Below are 25,128 nucleotides of genomic sequence, written 5' to 3'. Positions count from 1 at the left end.
GTTGGCTCACAGTCCACACATAAGTTTGATTTTTTTCCCCCCAGAAACACCCACTGCATCATGAGACAGTATTCTTACACTAATTTTATACTATTATGGTTATTTCTTTCTATATTTCTTCCCTATTAGAACAAGGAGAGAGTCTGCCACAACATTCCTCATCGTGCTGACCACTTAGTAATTGAGTGAATGGATAGGTGTCATAATAACTCTTTCCTTCCTACCTGGTCCCCTCTTAATCCACACTTCTGTTAGCTCTATGGAAGTGGATGGCAGCTCCACAGCCTGACTCTCCTGGACTCCCTACTCATGTCCTTCAACTTCAAAAGATTTTGGTGGACACTTCTTTTTTATTCTCCCCTGTCGTTACACTTTTGTATCTCAGTTCACTGAGATCTACACATAATTGTTCTGTATTTTATTTGGGGGTAGGAGTCACAATCATAGGGCATAGAAATGCTAACTCAGATCCCTGCAAGTCCAAGGACTACTGGATGCCAAGATAGGTGGGCTTCAGGGACAATTAAAAGATACAAAGGACACTGAACACTGTGTGCAGACTTACTACACTGTAATGAACTGACAAGGGTTATAAAGAAGGCAGAGTTCATGTTCAGAACAATGACACTTCGTATCACAGCAAGAATACTATGATTCTCAATGCAATACAGAATCTACAGCCTTTTCGAAGTTCTGACAGCTCCATAATAAACTACTCATTGCCCAGTGAAGAATCTCACCAAGCCGGTGATTTTTAGAGGGAAATGTAGTAAACTGGCAATATGATTCATTCTCAAATAAAAATTTATGATGTCTCATCTTTTCTATCTCCATAGAAAATTTTGTATCCACTACAAACTCTTTATTTGGCTCCTTTAAGAATTCCAGCAGTATTCCCTATGAATGCTATTTGATAAGACAACCTATGTAAAACTTCCAGTCACGTTCTCAGTATTCTGCTGTAAGTTGGGGCTTAATAGATGCTAATTTCCATTTCTTTCCTTAATGACATGGCTGGCTTAAAGAAATGCTAGTAATAACAGTGCCTTACTTATGTTTAATGCTTTCTTATTTACAAAGTGCTTCAATTAATATTCTCATGTTATGCACACAACCACAATGGGCGATGCTGTTTTATTCTCAAAAGTTTTGCCAACTTAGCTATATAGAGAAAATTAAAGACAGACTGTTTCCCTGCAGCTTTATATGGTGCACGAAAAAGAGGGGACAGAAGTGTTGTGAAGATGTCCTGATGTTCATCTTCAAATAATTCAGCATAGCTGCAATCTCCCGCAGAAATAAAAGCAGCAGGTAAAAATCAGGAAGGAATCGGCTCTTTTTAAAAGCAAGACTTCATGTTAGAAGAAGAAACACACATACAAAAGCCCTGGACAAAATATAAATGCATGGTTTTCAACATCTGCAGAATAAGCAAAGGAGGGCTTTGACATTTTTATGTCTCACATAGCCGGTAATGCTACCTATATTTGCGTTGCGTTTGAATGTGAGCAAGAAAGCTACAAAAACACTTCCACATACATATCAAACATACTTGTGAATTGGGATACAATAGATGTTTCTCTCAGGAAATAACTACGTTCATATTTATGTGCTATATCTATACAACATACATATTTCCCAATGTTTTGTCATTTTCTCTTTCTTATTTGTTCTCATTAGGAATCTGATAGGAGTCAGACTTGACTCACTTGTCAGCTAAGTGTAGTTCTTTCAGGGTTTTTTTGTAAGATGAAATCAGTGCTTTAATCGTGCTTAGACCTGTCCATCAGGCACCCGATGAACAGTTTGCTATGTGAGTATTGGCTCTTGGACATTGCTTTTTCCTAGCTGCCCATCATCTTTGGGATCCAAGTTGCCGAAGAGGTTCTCATTTAAAAATATTTTAAATGCTGTGATCAGAAATGCCACTGCTCCTACACCTCCTTTAATTTTTATTCTAGAATCTTAGTTTTTAATTTATTTCTCTAGCTTACTTTTCATCTATAATTTTATATCTGTTGTTATAGCATGTAGATTAACCCATTTATGATAATGTGATTTTATTTTTTTGAAAACATTTAAAAATTTTATTATGGTAAGAACATTTAGCACGAGATCTATTCTCTTAAAGAAATTTAAGTGTACAATACATGATTGTTGACTATGATAATGTGACTTTAAAAGTCCACATTTGTTGGTTTACGTTTATGACATGGAGAATTCTGTCTGATTACATAATTAGAGCTTGTTCAAAATGAAATTTTTTTAAAGATGGTAGAGAAAAGACCCTTTCCTAAAGGAAAATTTATCATAAAAACTCTTTCCAAGACTTGGGTAATTTGGGATCATGTGATCTTCCTATTTATAGATGTTAATTGTTGGCAGGTAGGATTATAAAAAGTACTTTTGGTAATATCACCTTACAATGCCAAGGATACAGTCTTAACCTGAGATGTGATTGGAAGTGTGTACCCTTTCCAAATGCACTCTGCAAAAGAACAAGAACACTTTTCCTGGTCCAGAGAAAACATATAGCTTCTCTAGGAAAAAGTCACTTATCAAGTGTTTAATTTTTTTTAAAATTTTATTTTTTGAACAGAGGTGCTGTTTGTTTGTTTGTTTATTTGACAGAGAGAGAAATCACAAGTAGGCAGAGAGGCAGGCAGAGAGAGAGGGTGAAGCAGGCTTCCTGTTGAGCAGAGAGCCCGATGTGGGGCTCGATCCCAGGACGTGAGATCATGACCTGAGGCGAAGGCAGAGGCCTAACCCACTGAGCCACCCAGGCGCCCCATGAGGTGCTGTTCTTAAAAGAAATTCTGAACTTATTGCTGGATATATAAAGGGTATTTTAAGTGTTGGGCTTCATTGGAAAGAAATACCTCCCAAAATTCCTGTAAGTTTCGCATGCATGAAAGAGCTTCCACTAAAGCAAATCTCTGAGCATGTAACAAACTTCATGTTGTTTCCTGAGCTTCCATTAATTCGAGGCCAGCCTGTGCTGAGCACAGGAGTCACAGCGCTGACTCAGACACCCGGTACACATGAGCTTTTCCCTTTTCTTCCTTCTTGTGAACATACTTTATGACTAAAGAAAAGAAATCTCTTCTAGTTCCCTGCTTTTTCTCTTACGAGAAACGTCACATATTAAAGAAGGAGCACGTTTTCCATCCTCTTCTGCCTCCTGTTAACGTTTCTCAGCAATCTGTCCTCAGCAGTCAGTGCACCTCCTGCCTTGTCTGGGCTGCACCAGCCAATGCAAAGGTTGCAGTAAGGAACAGTTAAGGCTCCCGGACCAGTCTGCCTGGGTTCAAATCCCTGTTTCTCCACCTTCCAGATAGGAGGTCTGAGATCAATAATGTCCTCTCTACTTGTTTTATCATCAGTGAAACCTGGGTTTTAATACTTCCTACCTCATAGGGCTGCTAGAAGGATTAGAAGATTTAATACATACATGGTACTTACAACAGCACTTGGCGTGTAATCAGTACTCAATAAATGCTAGCTGGTTCAATTATCTTTATGCAGAGAGCGCTATAAAAGCATGTGTATGTGTCTCACACATTGCCCACCATCTCAAGATAAGCCATGTTTATATAACAGTCTTTAGAATGCAGAAATTTCTTCGGATGAACCTTTAAAACAAAGCCTGAATAAACAAACAAGCAAAAAAGCAGAATCAGACTTTTATAAATACAGAGAACAGGGTGGCCAGAGGGAGGAGAGTGGAGGATATGGGCAAAATGGGTGAAGGGGAGTGGGGGCCGCAGGCTTCCAGTTATGGAATGAATAAGTCATGGGGATAAAAGGTACAGCATAGGGAATATAGTCAACGATACTGTAACAGACTTGCATAGTGACAGATGGGAGCTACACTTGTGAACATAGCGTATATGTACAGTTGTTGTTTCACTATGTTATGCACCTGAAACAGTAGCACCAACAACTTAAAAAAAAGAAAAAACCTTTTACTTCATTCTGTATTTTTATGGTTTTTTTTTCTTAATTTTAATTCCAATATAGTTAACATGTATTATATTATTTTCAGGTACACAACATATTGATGTAACAATTCTATACATTACTCAGGGCTCATCATGTTAAATGTAGACTTAAGCCCCATCACCTATTTCACCCATCTCCCCACCAGCCTCTCCTTTGGTAACCAACAGTTTGTTCTCTAGGGTTTTTGTATATGTGTGTGTGTGTGTGTGTGTGTGTGTGTGTGTGTTTTGTTTTTGTTTTTGTTTTTTTTTTGTTTTTTCCCTTACTTGTACTAACAATTACTATCAAAACACTCATTGGGCCAGAGACCCTTGTGCTGTTAGTGAAAGCCCTGCCCCTCGCATAGCACACTGCCTACACTTGTGACTTCATTGGCCAGCCAAGTTTGTTCTCTATAGTGGAGTTTGTTTTTTGGTTTGTTTCTTTTTTCCTTTTTTGTTTGTTCCTTATATTCTACATATAAATGAGATCATATGGTATTTGTCTTTCTCTGACTTATTTCATTTAGCATTAGACCTTCTAGATCCATCCACATTGTTGCAAATGACAAGGCTCCATTCTTTTTTATGGCTGAGTAGTATTCCACATCTTTATCCATTCATCTATCCATGAGCACTTGGTTTGCTTCCATAATATAGCTATTATAAATAATGCTGCAGTAAACATAGAGGATGCATATATCTTTTTCAGTTAGAGTTTTCATATTCAAAAAAAAGCTTTTCTTAACTGTCTGATTCAGAAAAGTCAAAAAGTACCAAGAGAAGAGGTACAGAAAAGAAATAAAGAAAAAACATGAAGATCAATCATCATGCAAATGAGCTATAGGCTTGATTTCAAGATTCAATAATAATGTTTAGAAGACAATGAATGATTATATACAGAACAATCTATACAGTATGTGAAAATTATGATACCCTGAAAGAAATACATTAAAGTTAATGTCTGATTAAAATATTTACATCAGTCAATGGTGCTTTGCAGACTGCCTAGTAGTACATATTTTTAACTTTTCACTTTATAAATTATTATAATTATTAATTATAAAATTTCACTGGATAGGAATAATGTACTTAAGTATACTGTCTTCATTTCCAGATGATCAGATGATGTTCTGCTTTAGTTTCTCTTCTACTCTTAATTATATTTATTTCACATAAGCTTGAAAAGAGTATGCTTATCAGAAAGAAGGTTTTTTTTTGTTTTTTTTTGACCACTCTTTAGGATTATGGACATCAAGAAGGGGAAACAACAAAGATCCCAGGGTCCTGGGACGGAGTCCCACATTGGGCTCCCTGCTGCTCAGTGGGGAACCTGCTTCTACCTCTCCCTCTGCCTACTACTCTGCCTACTTGTGATCTCTCTCTCTGTCAAATTAAAAATAAATAAATAAATTCTTTAAAAAAATAAGACTTAAAAAAAAGTCACTGCCATAGCACAACTGCAAAATCCTCTCCATCACTATCTAAAGGCTAGAAAGGATCCTAGATTTCAGCTAGGTTAATTTTGGAATAATCAGGAAAGAATGGGGATGGGGAGGAGCAAAGAGAAGAGACTGGGGTGTTCAGGCTGTCTGACCAGCGATGCTGCCTTCCACAGGACAAAGGCTTTGCCCCACTTGCTGTCATCTTTCCGATAGCAACGGTCCAGTTCTCCAGGGTCCGTCCAGTTCTGGCTCAGTCATTTTCAGGGCAACATCTTTGCACTTGACAAACTCCCTCGCATTGTCCTCGGCCCTTAGTATCCCTTTTCCCCGCAAAGTGCATGCAGTTTTGTTTGGGTTCTCAGTCCAAGTACAAAAGATTGCGGACAATTAAAATCGATACCCAGACTAAATCCGACCTGACAGAGTGGATTCAGTGCTCAACATGACAGGATCTGGCCCTAACAACTCCCTTCCATCCTTATCCTCTTGCTCACTGACTGTACCATACACACGCCTCTTGGCTATTCCTTGAACACACCAAGCATGCTCCTGGCCTAAGGCCTTTGCACTTGAGGTTCTCCAGGTTCTCCTTTTCTTACAACATTCTTCCCAGACATTGTCCTGACTTTGTTTCATCATTAGATTTAGGTCCCTGTTTATATACCCCTTCCAAGAGAGGTCTTCCCTCACTCTAGGACCCAAGGAAACACCTACTGTATGCTTTCCTTTCATGACACTTGTCACTAACTGACATTATACGTTGCTGCGTTTCTGAGTAGTCACCTTCACTAGAATTTCAGCTCTAAGAATGTTCAAGTCCTCACATCCCAAACACCCTCTGAAACACTATAGGAGTTCAACAAGTATCTGTCCAATGACCCAACCAGAAGTTTCTAGGCATGTAACAGGTGTTCAATGAGTATCTGTGGAAAACCTTGACTGAATGAATATGTACACACTTTAGGCCGGTTTCAAAAACATACTTATAATAATAATAAAGTATTTTATTATACTTTATTATTATACTTAAAATAATAAATAATCAAAATAATTAAATAATTAAATAATGATAAATAAAATATTTATTATTTAATAAATAATAAATAAATTAAAATACTTAAAATAAATAATTTTTTTTGTTATTTTGATTTTAATTTTGATCAGATTAGACTTGGAGTGTCATGTATGTTCTCTACAGGAATGTCATTTAAGTTGAGATTTAAAGGAAGAATAAATCAGCCAAAAAGGACTATGTGTTCAACAAGGGGTTATAAGCAGGGGAAAAGGAAACTAACTGTTCAGGACAGAGAAACTAACATGGGCAAACGCCTGGTGGCTAGAGAAAGCTTCAGCTGAAAGTGAAGTGTGACTGTAGCATGGTAAAGGAGAAGTCAAGACAAATTCGGACAAAGAGAGAGAAGAGGTATACAATGAGAGAAATAAACAAGAACCAGTGCCTTCATGTGCCCTGTTGATTATTTGGAGGGGGACACATTCTGGATGCAAAAGACCACCTGGGAGATGAACTATAATCCATTGTGATATTGAAGCTGAATGACAGTGGTGAGGACTAAAAGAGAAGATTCACTGACGAGACTTTACAGGTAGGATAGTATAGAACAGGAATCCTTGAGTGACTGTAGCTGTGCTGATGGGGGAGGCGAGGTAGGGGAGGTGGAGGAAAGAATCTAGTTTGGTAACAGAGAACAATGAAGAGGCTCAGGTTAAAGGAGGACCTTTTTTTAAAAAAAAAAAAAAAAAAGATTTTATTTATTTGGCAGAGAGAGAGAGAGATTTCACAAGTAGGCAGAGAGGCAGGCAGAGGGGGTGGGGGAAGCAGGCCCCCTGCTGAGCAGAGAGCCCACCCATTATGGGGTTTCATCCCAGGACCCTGAGATCATGACCTGAGCTGAAGGCGGAGGCTTCACCTGAAGGCAGACTGAGCCCCCAGGAGCCTCAAAAGGGGACCTTATAAAACCCACTGTGGAAAGGTTGATTTTGAAATACCTGTGGAATATCCTAATGGATATGTTTAGTAAACAGTTGAATTTATAGATCTATTGTTAATCATATTTTTTTGGCTAGAAATTTAGATTCAAGCATCATTTGCTCAGAAATGTGAATTAATATTGCTTAGGACAAACGTATTCTCATTATTCTTTATCTAGTTTCAACTACTGTTAATATTTTATCCCTTTTCTTTTACATTTGTGTTTTCTTTCTGGGATATTTATGTGTATACACACATACACACAAGCATTGTGTATATCTGCTGAATCATCTGAACATAAGTTAGATGTATCATGGCCCTTTATCCCTAAATACTAACGTATACTTCCTATGAATATAGTTGTTTTTACATAACCACAGAGCTGTTTTTAACTTCAGTCAATTTCACATTGACATAATACTTTTATATGATCTGTTATCTGTATTCCAATTTTGATTACTGACCCAGTAATGACTCCAGACAGCATTTTTAATTCTCAAATAAAGGTCAATTTCTTCTGCTACATTTAGGTTTCAGAATTACACAAAAATCTAAGAACCACATTCAGTAGTTGATTTTGTTTGCATTTTCCTACCTATAAAAGAAGTACTAATATTTCCTTATATTACTAAAGTTCATTTCTTACAGCTTCTAATTTTTTATTTAAAAAAAAATTATTTATTTGAGAGAGAAAAAGTGCCTGAGAGAGAGAGAGAGAAAGGGAGAGGGAAAAGCAGAATCCCCACTGGGCAGGGTGCCTGACACAGGGCTCAATCTCAGGACCCCAGGACCATGACTTGAGCTGAAAGCAGACAGATGCCCCATTTCTTACAGCTTTTCAAATTTTACGGTTCCATCATCAATAAAGGGGAAAAGCCACCATATGAATAAAAATGAGTTGCCCAAATTGACCTCCTCAGTATAGACACAATTTATAAGTAAACAAAGCTTCTTAATATGCCAGATACCATTCTTTCTCTTACTAAGATCACCTAGTTTGAGTTATATTCCTTTTTTCTCTGGGAAAGGAACCAAGTGGGAAAGGATGAAGAGTAGTGGTGGAGGGGGGACCAAGTCTATTCATAGAGTATTGTTTCTAATTAAGGTCACCTTTACGAAGTATCAAAATTAGATTGAGTTAACTCATTAGGTTTTCAGTAAGAGTTCAGAATAGGACAACATAAACCATCAACATTCCAAACCTTGCATGACCAGAGCGGCACAATGGAGGCTTTATTTATAGGAATCCTCTGCACCCACTTACAAAGTTGCTAAACTGGTTTGTTTCCTTTGTGGGTGTTTGGTAAAAGAAGAAAAGCATGCTTTGGCTTGTCACTGAGAGTTGATCTCTAATGGAAAGGGAACTGACTTACCAGGATTATTTACCTTCATAAGTGGCCCTAATTTAACATGGGTAAAAGCCACCCACACATAGACAAATGCCTTCCTCCCCTCTTTTTATGCAGATATAAGAAATGCACCTGGACGACTCTGCAAGCCATGTCAAAGGCAGAGGTTTGTCAAGTCCTAGATCTGTGATTTAAAAAATAATCATCTATGATTATAATACATCTGTAATTATAATACATGTAGCAGTCTTTAGCTGTCCACAGAAACCACCACCAAGAGGACCAAACTATGATATGTTTTCCATTAGTCTACTAATGGAAAGATTTGCTGCTAAAATACATGAACTCCAGCGAGCCTTCATAAAACAGATGCCTTAAAAACAAAGTCAAAGGGTAGGTAGGGCTCCAGGGTAGTGGTCGAGCTAGGGGCTGTGAGATCAGATACATCTGAGTCTGAATTCTCTCTGTCCCTGACTCTGCAGCTTTGGCTGAAGTATACAAAGCTCTCCAGCCTCCAACTGCCTCTCTAGTGAAAAAGGAGAAATAACACCTACCTGCCAGGGCATTACATTAGGATTAAATAAGATAAGGCAGGTAAAATGTCTAAGTACAATGTCTGCCAAATGGTAGGTGTTTAACAAGAATTCCCTGAGCCCTTCAGTGTGCTGACAAAGATGGATTGAATACAAGGCAGGACTGATTTAGGGCCGAAGGTATGGAAAGGAAGGACCTGAGGCTTCCTGGGGGTGGAGGCACAATCAGTGAAGGAAGGAGACCCAAGAAAGGAGGCTCTGACTCTAGTCCTGACAAGGGCACAAGAAGCTTGAACTCGGGAGAGCACTTGTGAGGGTGGGAAGGAGTTCATGTTCACGTGTGCGTGCCAGGAAGAGTAGGGCCACCCCGGCAACCAGCAGGAACAAAGGATGTTTTGAGTCAAAAATAGTCACTTGAATTCTGGAGAATTCTCTAGGATACACCGAAGATTAAGGAGCAGTTCCCTAGTTCAAGCTGGACATGTGGTGCTTTCGGCTCGACAGAAAGTTCTATCTGGGGGAAGCTGGCTACGTACCGTGAGCTGCTACCCTCGCAGAAAATATCCTCAAGAGAAGCGTAGCGAGAGAACAGGAAAGCCATGGACCATGTGTATTTAGGTCAGATTTAACCACCCTGTTCTTTATTTTACAGCTTTGAAGACAGGGTGCCAAAACTTTTGACTGTGTTTAAAAGGTACTGAATTGTTGGGGGTGTGGGGGAGGGCTCTGTGCTTATCTGGTTTCTGGGACATGGGTTATCCCATGTCCTCTTTAACAACAAAAACAATTCAGAGAGAATTGCTTTCTTTCTGGGGGGTTAAGAATAGCAAAAACTCACACGTCCCCTGTGTGTTTACTTAGTGGCAGGTACTCTGCTGTGGTAGGCAGGACAAAGAACCCCTAAAAGTGTCCCTGTCCTAATCCCTGGAAGCTGTGAACATGTGACCTTGCTTACACAGCAGCACAGAAGAATTAAGGTTGCTTATTAGTTGGCCTTGAGATAGGAAATTATCCGGATGGGACTGGTGTGATCACAGCGGTTCTCATGAGTAGAGAAGGGAGACTGGAGAGTTGGTGGCTGAGTGAGGGGATATGAGAAAGACTTGACTGGCCACTGCTGGCCACTGGAAGATGGCAGGGGGCCTCCCCAAGCTGGAAAAGGCAAGAAAATAGATCCTTCCCTAGAGTCTCCAGAAAGAAAAGCAGCCCTACCTACATATTGACTTTAGCCTTGTGAGAAGCATTTTGGACTTTAGACCACCAGAGCTATAAGATAATACATTTGTGTTACTGTAAGCCACTCACTTTTTGGTAATTTGGTATAACTGCAACAGGGAAACCAAAGCATCTACTAAATACTCCACGTGGCACATCTCAGATTAATAATTTAATCTCATTTTAGAGAAAATTAAAAAGAAGTCCTGGAGAAACTTAGAGAAGACCTACTCTGGTGTGATACCAAAGCCCACACTCTTAACTGATATTCCCTCACCTTCCAAATTCTTCCAAAAGATCTTGAGAGGGGCTCAAGTTATCATCTTCCTTTCTTCTAGAAAGTTCTTTAATATAGTTCTACTTGTTCAGAGACACTTATGTCATGATATAATGGGACAAGAATGGATTTTCACACTTAATAAAAACAATATGAGTATTTTCTAATTCGGGTGACTAGTTACTTTGTAGTGGTTGCTTTCAACCAGGAAATAAAAAGGGCCTTATCACAAATAGTTAACTTCCATTCATCGAAGCTTAGTGTTTATGTCGTTTCAACCTGAGTGCGAAGTAGGGGATATGGACAGGGTTTTTAAGCAGGTCTTTGTTCGCAACATTAAATCCTAGCTCTCTGCCCTGGTTCTTCCCCTGCAGAAGGCAGCTGGCTGGATGAGAGCAGGCTATTAGGTAAGACTCGGCTGAGTCCTGCTGGAGAAGGAAGAACATCTGATCTGTACAAACAGACCTCAGACAGAAACCAGCTCAGTAATGCGGAAAGGCTGCCATACCTTCCCCTTGTGTTTTAATTCCTGTAGTTTTAATTTCAATAGATATATATTTTTTAACATTTTAGCTTTTAAATTTAAATGATTATAGAGTTTGTTTCTCTATGAATTGTACAGCAGCCTCTTCTAAAAGTCCTAGGAAAAGATTATGTAGTGTCTGAGCTATTAACTGACTGTAATCTGATGTGGCTTTTTATCATGAATGATGTCCTGTAGTACCTCAAATGCTTTGTGCAAAGAGATTATGAATCATATACACATCTACACAGGCCACACAGACATGCTCACACGCTTATGTACATACAAAGCAGCTTCAAGCGTTTCTGAACCGCTTCCTTCCTGGTATAATGTTAGGCATACTGCATATACTTTTTGAAAACCACTCTGAGAACAAGAAAAACATGTAACAATTATCAAATACTAGGCATGCCTTTTATGTTATTACAAATAACTGTTCAAGCATTTCTTAATCAGCTGTGTGCTGGAAAGGCAATAGACTGTTTTATTCAATAAAACTCTTCCTCTTTTCTCTTTGTCCCTGGTTTAAAAACCATTCACTCTAGTGAGGTAACCGAGCTTTGTTACCGCTTAGATTTCTGCATCTGTCCAAGGAAAACAGATGGATGAGGTCAAAAGCAGTGATTTCTAATGCTTCAAGTCTTAATAAGAACAATACTCATAGAATTTCATAGAAGCCAAAAATTAATACCATATCTAAAGTGGTGGTTATAGACAATACCATATATGACCAAGAATGAAAAGATGGCATCTAAGAATTTTTAAAGTTCATATAAATATGCGGATTTATCCAACTAATTACATATTTTGTGTTTCCTCTTAAAAGATGATACATTTCAACATATATTCCCATGAATACAGGGATAAGTTCTGCATTCTCTCTCCATTAGTAGCAATGCTTTGTCCTGAGATAGCCATATTTTCCTGTTTTGTAGTTCTTGGCTATTAAAAGCCTACATTTTGCATATAACTCGGTAGTCCATGACTGTGGAACACAGCAAATCTTACAGGAAGACAATAAATTTGGGAAGGGAAGCACACGTTTAGGAGTCAAATGCTTTGGCTCTAAAACGAATTAGTCGCATAAACCTTAGATAAGTCTTTTCCATTAAATTTAGTAAGATCCCTTCCTGTTCTACCACCTATTTTAGCAATATAATTAGCCAAACTAATCAGATCAGATATTAATCAGCACCATCTATAACTCAGAATAATTGCATTCCATTTGGAATGATCAATGATAATGTCACCACATGGAGGACCACCACATGGAGCTTACATAAGGGGATTTTTTTTTTTTAAAGATTCATTTATTCATTCTGGAGGGTGCATGTGTGCATGCATGGGGGGACGGGTAGAGGGAGAGAATCTTCAAAGACACCCGTGCCACCCTGAATGCAGAGCCAGACACGGGCCTCCATCTCATGATCCTGAGATCAGGGCCTGAACAGAAACCAAGAGCTGGACACTGAACCAACAGAGCCACCCAGGTGCTCCATAAAGGCAATTTTTAAGTCGGTAAGGAAGCGCTAGAAAACATGTATTGCCGAATTTATGATTGAAAAAAATCATTAAATCATCCATACACATAGTATGCATGGTTTTGTGTATATACCACATGTAGAGAAGTGCTTAACAGTAAAGTATGTTTTCAGGAAGAACAAAAGGAAAAGGAAAGTATATATGCTGATACCTGGACATTCAAACCACACTGAGTTTAAGATAGCTATGAAACCTGGGGCTGCCTGGGTGGCTCAGTGGGTTAAGCCTCTGCTTTCAGCTCAGGTTGTGATCCCAGGGTCCTGGGATAGAGCCCCACATTGGGCTCTCTGCTCAGCGGAGAGCCTGCTTCCCTTCCTCTCTCTCTGCCTGCCTCTCAGCCTACCTGTGATTTCTGTCTGTCAAAAAAATAAATAAAATCTTAAAAAAAATAAAAAAAAAAAGCTATGGAACCTTAGTGGAGAATGGAATACAGATGGAGAGTTACACAGTGTTTCTGTCTTCCTGTTGGTATACCCTACTTTTTAGTTGTTATGCAGATTAAACTCTATAATTTTGATAGATTTATTTATTGTGAGGTTTAGGTGATAGTAATGGAGGCACATTCTATATTTAATATGGGGTTGGAGTCTAAGTTCAAGGTGATATGATTTCACTGCAGCTGCAAGTGGTGGACATGTCTAGGGATGTCATCCGAGTCTATATATTCCCCATCCCCATACAGGGGCCTAGGCTGGCATACGGATGGATAGTCAGGAGCTTTTCCTTGAGCAGACTGTAGGATGAGGTCTCTTCTGACGCTTGACTCAAGAGCTGCTCTTCCATGGGCAGACAGTCTGGGCAATCTCAACTAAACGATGAATTCTGAAGATCAGAGACTGTAGAGTTAGAGCCTAACTGAAATTGTAACAATGAAAGCCACGCACAAACTAATGGATAAGGAAAGAACTAGTCTGCCGAGGAGAATGGAAATGACTTAAAGGTAAAAATGAAAGATCTTGGGGAAGCAGGGAGAGAGAGAGACAACCTTAACTCCTGACTTTCTAGGACCAAGTGCTGTCTCCATAAAACCCAGAGTGTGGGTATTGCTGCTTGCCCAATCATTATCATTTTTATCTTTGTTTTGACTATGATTGGGTTGGTTTTAGTTTTTTGTGACTCTGCCTTGACTCAAAAGAAAACCACCATTTTAACAGTATGAAACATACTGCTGGAAAATTTATATACATTTGACCTTACTAAAGCTCTGAAAAAATATCACTCCTATTTTATAGGCAATAAAATGAAAAAGGAAAGTTTTGTTCAATGTTGCAGAGTTTTGTTCAACTCTGGAATTTTCAACTTAGGACTGCCCATCTCCATCACGCCACACAACCGTCACCATTACACCCAAAGACAGTTTCTTCTTAGTAGCTAACAAGGCTCCTCCACAATCATAGATGTTTTTGTTTGCTCGGAATAACTGCAACCATGTCCAGAATTCCCCTAGGGTGATGGTGCTTCCTTACTCTTATACAAGGAAGCCAAAGCTGCCTTTGGAGGTCTTAGCTCTCAGCCCAATTTTGTAAATCTGATGGTACTACATACAGGGGTTGAGGGCATAATGGGTAACTGGATTTTTCTGAAAGTATGGGCCATTTCAAAGAACTATCGGTGAAAAATTTCCAACTAATCTTTAAGCATACTGATGGTAAGACATGTTTGGGCCTGGCACATAACAGGAATTCACATATCTAGAATGTGACAGTTAATTTTATGTGTCAACTTGGCTAGGTGATACACCTAGCTGTTTAGTCAAATATCAACTGTGATGTTGCTAAGAAGGTAATTTTTACATGACATAAACATTTAAGTCGGTGGATGTTGAGTAAATCAAATTATCCTCCATTAATGTGAATGGGCCTTAGCTAATCAGTTGAAAGTCTTCACAATCAAGACTGAGATTTTCTTTCTTTTTTTAAGATTTTATTTATTTATTTGAGAGCAAGAGACAGCATGAATGGTAAGGAGGGGCAGCAGCAGGGGGAGAAGCAGACTCCCTGCTAAGCAGGGAGCCCAATGTGGGGTCTGATGTGGGGCTCAACCCCAGGACCCTGAGGACGTGATTTGAGCTGAAGGCAGATGCTTAACCGACTGAACCATCCAGGTGCCCCAAGACTGAAATTTTCTGAAGAACAAGGAATTAGGGCTCAAGACTGGGACACAGAAACTTTTCCAGCTCGTCTGGCCTGCGCTGCAGATTTAAGACTAAAGATGGCAACATCAATTCTAACCTGAATTTCCAGCCTGCCAGCTTGTCCAGTGGATTTCCGGTGTGCCAGCTCCCATATTAGATGAACCATTTTTTAAAAATAAATATCTAGACATAGAGAGATGGCTAGATTATATATACTTTATGAATTATATATATTTTATATGTACATTTATATAACACATATAATATATAAAAATAATATATACTATTTTACATATATTTCCTACAGTTCTGTTTCTTTGGAGATATTTTATATATAATTTATATTTTATTATATATATATTTATATATATTTCCTACAATTCTGTTTCTCTGACTAATATATAAAGTTGGCTGAGGTTGCTGGAGTGGAAGCATTTGATTCAGGAGACGCTGAAGAAAAAAATGCAATTTCGAATCCGCAGGCAATCCTTTGTCAAGGTTAAGGTGGAGTTCCAAGTGGACAGCACTAACCTTGGCGGAATATCTTAGTGAGTAATTCAGTACAAACCTAGGGCCAGAGCTGAGCCTGGAATGGGGGATGGAGAGCTCAACAGCTGTGTAACCTTTCTGGTTCCTGGACATGGTGGGCAGCTGGAAGCCAGATGGAGATTATTAGAGGAGACTGCAGAAGAAAAGCAAAGGTTCCAGCCATGTGTCAAGAGGCCAGAGTCTGACAAAGAAATCCCCTGTGTGGAGGAGTTGTGGGTAAGTTCTTAGGAACAATAGTGACTGATACCGCATCTATTGATACTGAACACTGTTTCCTGCTTTTTGCAGAAATCACCCTCACCACTTCTTCTCTTCCAACCTCCAATACCCAATAGAGTGTCCCTCTTAAGGGTTAGTTGTACTTTGGGGGTCAAATGAAGAATGCAGCATTTCCAGCTTGAAGTACAGTGGGCCAGTGAGCAAGGTTGTGCACCCAGCAAGAGCAAAGAGCGATGATTAGAGGTGAAATGACAGGGAAGCAAGTTGTGTGTAGTCTGACTCAGTTACAGCTCTTCCTGAAAGCGGTGGAGGGTCACTTGTTTATACTTGGAATAAAAGCAGTTTAGGTAAGATAGCAGGGTAAGTGTTATAAGTCATAGCTGAGAACAAACATTAGGATAAAACAATCCTGAGATTAAACTCTACCCCACTGTTGACTAAAGGGCGATGATCTTAGGCAAGCTCTTTTTCTGGCCTATTTCCTCATTCATAAAATTGGGTAACTTAAAAAAAAAAAAAGCCTTCTCAAAGTCTTCACAAAGAGAGTGCACACACAGTACAGAGCAGACTACCCAGCACGTAGAAAAAATTCAAACAGATATTATCATTAATAAAGAGATGCCTGTGCGACTTCTAATGTGGTTTGCAAATGCCACTGAATAACTCACATCTGTGCTTGATGCTGAGCTATGACGGTTTTCTTTCCCTCTGAAAGCCGAGCTTTCTGACTACGCAGCATCCTGGCTTATCCCTTCACCAACAGGAAGTCACAGGCCTTTTGAATTTTTTTTCCCTGATCATTTTTCAAAAAGTGCTTGAAAATATACTTAAAAAGTGGTTTGGAGGCACCTGGGTGGCTCAGTGGGTTAAAGCCTCTGCCTTCGGCTCAGGTCATGATCCCAGGGTCCTAGGATCGAGACCCACATTGGGCTCTCTGCTCAGCAGAGAGCCTGCTTCCTCCTCTCTCTCTCTCTCTCTGCCTACTTGTGATCTGTCAAATAAATAAAAATCTTTAAAAAAAAAAGTGGTTTGGAAAAAAAAATAGAAGATAGTTTGGGTTTTTACAAGAGCGTAATTGTTGGTTTGAGGTCAAGTGTTACGGCATATAATTAGTACACTACACAGCCTGGGTTTTCAAGTTTTTCCATTTAATCCCTGCAAATGCTTTAGGTTGCTTCTGTTTATTCTGGATTTCTAAAGCATTTTCAAGGAATTGTTTCCTAAGACATTTTAAAGTGCTTTTCTATTAAAATTTAAAGTTCTATTAAAGTCTTTATTTTTAGAGAAGACCACTAATATTCAATATTAAACATCTATACAATACAGAAAAGTAAGAAAAATAACAACCATCTGTCATAAGCCCATCACCCACAGGCAACCATTATTAAATAATATGCAACCTAATACACTGAATATATTTTTAATTGCCACTTCTTGAGATCTACTGTAGAGATCTTAGCTAATAGTTTTAGCTCAGAAGGATGACAGTATTATCTATAATATCTATAATATAATAAAATATTTTAAAATATTAAAACTTTAAAAAATATTCAAATATTTTAGAATATTATTAAAATTTTTTAAAATGTTAAATTTTTTAACATTTTAAAAATGTGGAAAAATGACAAAAACATCAAAAGTCATTTTTTTGTTCTTCCTTTTGTATATTACAAACTATATAAAAATATTTTACACTCTATGTGTTTGGAGGGAAACTAATTTGAGGATGAGGACACATCAAGACTTCCTGATTTTAGAAATAATTTTGGGAAATCTATTAGAACAAATTCGCAAATATTTTCATAAAGGATGACTGGCTTCCTGACATCATTCTATCTCCTCCTGGTGCTTACTAACAGATCCTGACTCCAGACACATGCAGTTGAAATATAAAGAGAGGGGTCAGGCCAGGCAGGAGAGAAAAACAGAAAACAAAACAAAACATTGGAGCATACCTTCAAGATACACAGACTGGGATAAATTAATAGAGAAATGTTTTGCTTTTGTTTTTGTTTTGTTTCACCTTTAAATTGGCAAAGATGCTTTTAACAGCAAAAAGAGTCAGTGGTAAAAGTGAGGTCAACTTCTCATATACCATTGCAGGGAATGTAAATTGGTCCCACGTGTCTAGAAGATGATTCAATACATCCAAATTTAAAAAATCATAAGGAATTTTCAAACCCATCAGACCCAGCAACTCCCAATTTTAGTGGTTTACTCTAAATACTGAGAATCATAAAGACAAATGCCATATGATTTCACTTATATGTGGAATTTAAGAAACAAAACAAATGAGCAAAGGAAAAAACACCAACTAAGAAACAGACTGTTAAGTACAGAGAACAAACTGAAACAGGGGATGGGGATTAAGGAGGGCACTTGGGATGAGCACTGGTTGAAGCATGGAAGTGCCGAATCACTGTATTGTGCACCTGAAACTAACATTAACAGTGTATGTTAACTAAACTGGTATTAAAATAAATTTAAAAATGAATATTTACTAGGTCATCACTCATAAAAAGTACAAAGAATAAAAACTGGTTTAACCATACAATAATAGAGGGATAAAGGACTGGCTAAATACTTGAGATTAACATACAGTGAAATATTATGCAATCATTAAAATTCATGTTTTTACTATTAAGCCAATAAAAAGTAAAATGAACTATATCACCATCCTAATTTTAAGACAAAAAATATTTTATATATATGCATACAGACATTTATACACATACATATGCAAATGCATGTTAATGTATATCTAACTACTAACTTCATGAAATACAATATTTATTTTCCTTAAAAAAGATGTATGTATGTATGTATGTATGTATTTATGTATGTATGCAAGGCAGGGGCAGAGGGAGAAGAAGGAGAGAAGCAAACTCTTCACTGAGTGAGGAGCCTGATGTGGGGTTCAATCTCATGACCCTGAGATCATGACCTGAGAGCCAAAATCAAGAGTTGGACACTTAACCCAATGAGCCAACCAGGCACCTCAAAATATAATAATTTAAAACTGAGCATCATCTTCTGACCCTACACTGTAGGCCAAAATGTCCATCTCTTCTTTCAAGATTTAGTAAATAGCACTATCATCCACTCATTTGCTCATCCCAAAATCCCAAGAATCATTCTTGATTATTTCCTCTCTTTCCTCCCCCAAATCCTATTTATCAGCAGCCCTGTTTCAATTTCAAATTTATTTAAAATTTATCTACTTCTACCCCCAGGATCGTACTCCGAAGCTGCCCTTATCTTTTGTTTGGATCATGACGGTGACTCGAACTGTTCTCCATTCTTGCCCCTCAGTTTACTCATGAAGATCATGTCCTTTCCTGTGTGTTAATTTGCTGTTGTTGTATAACAAACTGTCATGGATTGAGAAGCTTAAAAACAACACTAATTTATTTTCTCATAATTCATTATCCAGATCTTTTGGAACAGGAGTCCAGGCATGGCTTTGTAGGGTTCTCTGTTCAAGATCTTATTACCAGGCTGGGGCACCTGGGTGGCTCAGTCAGTTAAGAGTCTGCCTTCAGCTCAGGTCATGATCCCAGGTCCTGGCAGAGAGCCCTGCATCAGGCCTCCTGCTCGGTGGGGAAATCTGTTTCTTCCTCTCCCTCTGTTGCTCTCCCTGCTTATGCTCTCTCACTCCCTGTGTCAAATAAATAAAATCTTGAAGAAAGAAAAAAAAAAAGGATCTTATCGGGTTGAAATCAAGGTGTTGGCAGGGGCTGTAGTCTCACTGGAGCTTTTTCCAAGTTCATTTTTTTTTTGGCAAAATCTAATTCCTTGCCATTGTAGGTCTGAGGCCTTTAGTAACTAGACACTACGCACTGTTGCCTGACACATGCGCCTTTCCACACAGCAGTTTGCTTCTTAGAGCCAATGGAAAAGCATATTTGCTTTATCTGAATATCTCTGGCTTCTTACTAAGATCTCTAGACCCTCTTTTATTTATTTATTTTTAAGATTTTATATACTTATTTGAGAGAGAGCAGGAGGGCACGGAGGGAGAAGCAGATTCCCTGCTGAGCAGGAAGCCCGACCCGGTGCTCAATCCCAGGACCCCGAGACCATGACCAGAGCCACTCAGGGGTCCCACGAGCTCACTTGATGAGGCCAAGTCCATCCAGACTAATCTCCCTCTGGAATAACTTAAAATCAACTGATTAGAGACCTTGATTATATTTCCAAAACCCTTTGACCCTTGCCATACAACATGGGAGTAGTATCTTCATATTCAGATTCAGATTCATATTCCTGCCCATGATCATTGAATGGGAAGAGATTTACAGGGAATGTATACTGGAGGATAAGAGTCTTGGGAGCTTGTATGGAGTGTATGAATTCATATGTTGAAAACCTTACTCCATTGGGATAGTGGGTGTGGCCTTTAGGAGGTTATTAGGTTTAGATTAGGTCATTCCATTCCAAGATGGAATCAGGTCCTTATACGGAAAGGACCAGAGCCCTCTGTTGGCCATAAGAGGATATATCAAGAAAGCAAACTAAGAAGAGTGTCTTCCTCAGACACCAGATCTGCTGGCAACTTGATCTTGGACTTCCCAGTCTCCACAACTATCAGAAATAAATGTGTGCTGTTTAAGTCACGTAATGTGTAGTATTCTGTTATACTAGCCTGAACTTGCTAGTACAGAATTCTACCATCCTCAGCTCTGGGTGACAGTATCTTGCATCATGTATTTTCTCTTTAATATACTTTTTGTATTTTCTGAATTTTGTACACTGACTATATGTTAGCATTTTTTCCTCTTCAAAAGAAATCTAAAGTCATATCATTCTTCTACTTAAAATCCTTCTGTAGCTTCTCATCATGTTCTTAGAAAACTCCAACACCAAGGATCTGGCTCCTGTCTGCCTCTTCAGCTTCTATTACTTTCAGGGAACTTTTAAATTATTTTGCGTTTTGTCCATTTTCCTAAACAGACTAAGGAAAGCAGAGCCTTCCTCCTAAACATCTAAGGAAAGCAGAGCCTTCCTCCCTTGTATCCCAGGGCCTAGCTCAGTGTCCAGTACCAAGAAACAGTTTATATGTCTTGGGATGAAACAAATGTTAATGGAAAATAGGTCTTTTTAAGATCAGCCTATATAACATGGGCAATACAACTGAACTGGGATAATACAGTCAAATATGAAGATGCTTCTGTAGTTAAGGAATTGACTGTCGCATCCATGAAGCAAAGAGTTAGAACCCTCGACAGTGACAGACTCTCAAGTAACAATCACAAAACAGAGAGGCCTGTGGATTCTTGCTGGTCAGAGTAATATACTGTTAAAGTTCACAAATCATTGTTACTAATATCCTCAACCACAAAAGAGACTACTTTCACTACCATCACTGATATAATTGACATAAAACTTGGCAGCTTCAAAAGGTGATGAGTTCTTGTCACTGGAATTGTTCCAACAGAAGTGAATGGCCACTTGGCAGGAATTTTGAGAAGGGATCTGAAGCTTGGATAGTAAGTTAGAAGAAACTGCCGTTTGGGTTAGGCTAAGTCATAAGGTAGCAAATTAGGGATACATTGGCCTCATTTATTTTGTGGATGGGTGTGTTTGGAAGACACAACTTTATTTTAAATTGGTTTTAATGTCTTTAGATAGGGCATAAGCTCTCGAATTCCTGTGGTTTCTATCACTCCTATTATTTGCACATGGTGGATATAGTCATTTACAACCCCAAAGAAGCATGTGAATTTGCAACTGTTGGACTCTCCAAGGTCTCTTTCAACAATATATATAAAGGACAAGGTGACATGTTAAGAGAGTTGTTGAGATGGAGGGATGTGAACTTTACACTAAGAATAATCATGGCTGCATGATTGGCAAACCCTTTCTCTACTCTGTATGCTTGACATTCTAGCCTATAAAATCTCTCCTTACTTAAGCTTGTGGCTCACTCTGAAGATTTTATCTGTTGTAAAAATATTAACTTAACCTTTCCCAGTAAGAAACTTGATAACAATCCAATACATCTGTGGGCCCAAAGAAAAAGAATCTCTTTTTGTTCCTGGTTGAAGAAGAAATATGACCCAGTTCAGATATTTGAAGAAAGATACATAAAGTAAGGAGGCTCTCAAATCATGCAAATACTGACTTCACCCTCAAAGTTCTTTTTACTTCAGAGCATTTGAGTTAATTAGTAAACATTTTAACCACCGCGGTGGACTGACCTCATGTCTTTTCACCAATTTTTACTGTTTCAGATGCTGAATTAGCATCTGATGAAGGGATGCTGACATTTCCTCCTCGCAGTAATAAACAGCCACTGGGAAGAAAGCACAGTTGTGCTGTGTGCGAGAAGGACCTAACACTATCCTCTTTACTTGCCCTTCAGCGAGCCTCCTTAACGAAAGGAGGCTTCTTCAGGATCTACAGGGTTGTCTCACCCGATGGTTCCCTGTAAGACAGAAAAGGTTATCTTCACACCTGTGTGTGCTTATGCAAAGGACCGTTCACACCTTTGCCTTCCTGACCCATGGAGGCATCAGGCATGTTAGGGATAAGAACAGAGGCTACAGGCAAACATTGTCTAGAGAAATAGCGAAAACTAGTGACAATCTTGGAGGATAAATGAATTTCATAGGTCACACGGTCGGCTTGATAAATATGACCCAAGTCACTTAGCCATTAGTGATCCATAATCCATAACTGATACTAACGCGTGTATGATAGCATTTGGCAGGTAATAATATATTCTCCACGGGGGCAGGTTCAATTTAAGGCAGTTACATTTACTTAAACCACAAGGCACCTCCTGTTAATTTTCTGAGAGCGAGCTATCCCATAGTTTGAATTAAATTTTTCAGACTATATTCAAAGATGAAATTTATAATAAAATTTCATCCTGACTCTATTCCATCTGGATCATATGAAAATAAATATTAAGCCCTTCAAAATTAGCAAAGTTCTGCTCATGGTTTTCTTTTTACATTTTTATTCTTTCTAAAAATACTAAAAGGCACTAGATGGAATTACTATCCAGCTATGTAATACACAGCTTAAAAACAGTTGCCTTTTGAGTTTTGCAACTTTTGGTTTAATGAATACAAAATATTAAGCATAAGTCCAAATTAAAATATAACCTCAGATATTCATGAGCAGTTTTTTTTTGTCATGGGATACATTTGGGTTGCTAAGGAGGCAATTGCACACATTAATAATAATCCCTTTGTGGACTCTAAATATCAGGGATCTGCAGAAATGCAGACTTGCCAAGCTATCTGATTATTTTTAGAAAATGCTCTAAAATTAGGAGATTAAAAAGCACATACAGTAAGGACTCAGACACACAGCACACATGTCTGTGAATCATTAACACCATCACTTATGATGATCTTTTTTCTCTGGTGTGAATTTTTTTTTGTGATTAGACTGAGTATCTAGGGAAGTTGTAGTTGTGCAAAAAGACCATTTTGCTTTTAGCTCTTTTTTTTACTGCATTTCAAGCAGTTCAAATTCTACAGAAAAAAACTGAGTAGTAGTTGGAGCCGAGTAATAGTTGGAATTACTCCTTTCCACCACACTTCTATGAACTGCCTTTGTTGTTCTGAATATTCGGGTAAGCAAAATCATCTCCACACTTTGGCTAACTCACTCTCTCATATAAATAAAAATAAATAAAATAAAAATGCAGGGTTAACATACCCCCTAGCCTCAGTCCCTCTTAACTTGCTCTACTTTCGTTTTTCCCATCATACTTATTTCCTCCCAACATACCAGGAAATTTATTATTTTTTAGCTTTAATAGATAAGCTCCTTGAGGACAGGGATCTTTATTTTTTTTTGTTAATTGATGGATCTCTTGTACTTAGATGGGTTCTTGGCACTAGTAGCTGCTAATAAATATTCACTGAATTAACTAAATGAGTTACTAGATAAAAGGGACGTTCGGTAGGAATTTTTGCAAAAATTTATACTTTGAAAACAATATATGGTAGACTGAAATTACAAAATTAAGGATAAAGAACATTTGAAATGCATTTTCAAAAATCTAAAACCTTATTCAACAGTTTTTTTTTTTTTTTTTACAAGTGTTCCTATTAACTGCTCTTTCTTTAACATGGATCTCTCAGCCTACAGCTAGGCATGCCACAGGCCCCATTTCCAAAAATACCGAATTCTAATTTCAGTGAGTTACAGAGAATTTGAATACTGCTCCAAGAGTTTTATTTGCTACCTTTATTGGATATGCCTTATTCCTATTAGCCTGTGGGCTCCTTTACAAGCAAGGGGGAAAAGGCCACTTCCACTATTCTTGCACGCTGTAAGTGACCGAAGAAACTAGATTAATGCTGTCTTTATTTTTTCCCCCACGAAGTATAGCTCCGGCATTCTTAAGGGGAAATGATGCCTCCATTTGAATAGAGAATGTAATGATATGACTGATTGTTAATAAAGCAAAAAGCAAGTTCCATGCGTGCTTCTTTCTCAGAGGGACCATGACTCTATGTAATTTTATTTTATTTTAAATTTTTTTAAAATGATGCTTTTTTAAAATAAAGATTTTATTTATTTATTGACAGAGAGAGATCACAAGTAGGCAGAGAGGCAGGCAGAGAGAGAGATAGGGAAGTAGGCTCCCTGCTGAGCAGAGAACCCAATGTGGGGCTCGATTCCAGGACCCTGGGGTCATGACCTAAGCTGAAGGCAGAGACTTAACCCACTGAGCAACCCAGGTGTCCCGACTCTATGTAATTTTAAAGCAAGGGTTGCAAACTGGTGGTCCACGGGTCACATGTGGCCCACATCTAGAATCTCCCACTGGCCACTCTCCCTTCTGGGTAGTACTTGTTCCTATAGGCAGGGAGATTATATAAGACAGAGCACCTTTTAAGGGAAGAGAGATCAGTTCTGGTTCCTTTATGCCCAGACTCTGTTGTCTGTGTTTCATAGATTCCTTTTAACTATTAACAGCAATATGAATCAGTCTATTTTTACCAGTGTCCTTGGGCTCCAGATCTCATGCCTCAGATCACCCCTGGCTGGCATCCTCTGAAATTTTAGGTAACAGTGATTTTTGGTCTCATTAACTGAACTTGTTCTTCTTATAAGAGATTTTGAACTCATTCACACTCAAAGCAAAAAGACGATGAGAACTTTAAGTCTCCAAACAAGAGCTACCACTCAAATGAATAATAAAGTCTTAAAATGAAATAGCAGATAAGTAAGCAGTAGTTAGGGGAAGGGAACAGGTTTCCATGCCTCCATTCTTATGTGTAACCAAGAGGCCCCCTGGCTTGACTAGTTACAGGGCACCTTTAACAAACTGCCAAATGAACCACATGGTTAATTTAATTTTGAATTAATTTCAAAGTTGACAAAACTTTTCTCTTACAGAGCAAT

General features: G+C 38.4%; 1 protein-coding gene across 6 annotated transcripts in view; it reads right to left on the bottom strand.

The window, feature by feature from the left end:
• The window catches only part of OXR1 (oxidation resistance 1), a 441,010-nt gene that overhangs the window by 122,197 nt on the left and 293,685 nt on the right, over positions 1 to 25,128 (bottom strand). The window lies entirely within an intron of this gene.

The sequence above is a fragment of the Mustela putorius genome, unplaced genomic scaffold (assembly GCF_011764305.1).
Source record: "Mustela putorius furo isolate JIRA1106 unplaced genomic scaffold, ASM1176430v1.1 tig00000228_pilon_pilon_pilon, whole genome shotgun sequence".
In the NCBI taxonomy this organism is placed as follows: domain Eukaryota; kingdom Metazoa; phylum Chordata; class Mammalia; order Carnivora; family Mustelidae; genus Mustela; species Mustela putorius.
Note: the sequence above shows the minus strand (reverse complement) of the source record. Positions and strands in the feature narration are given on the sequence as shown.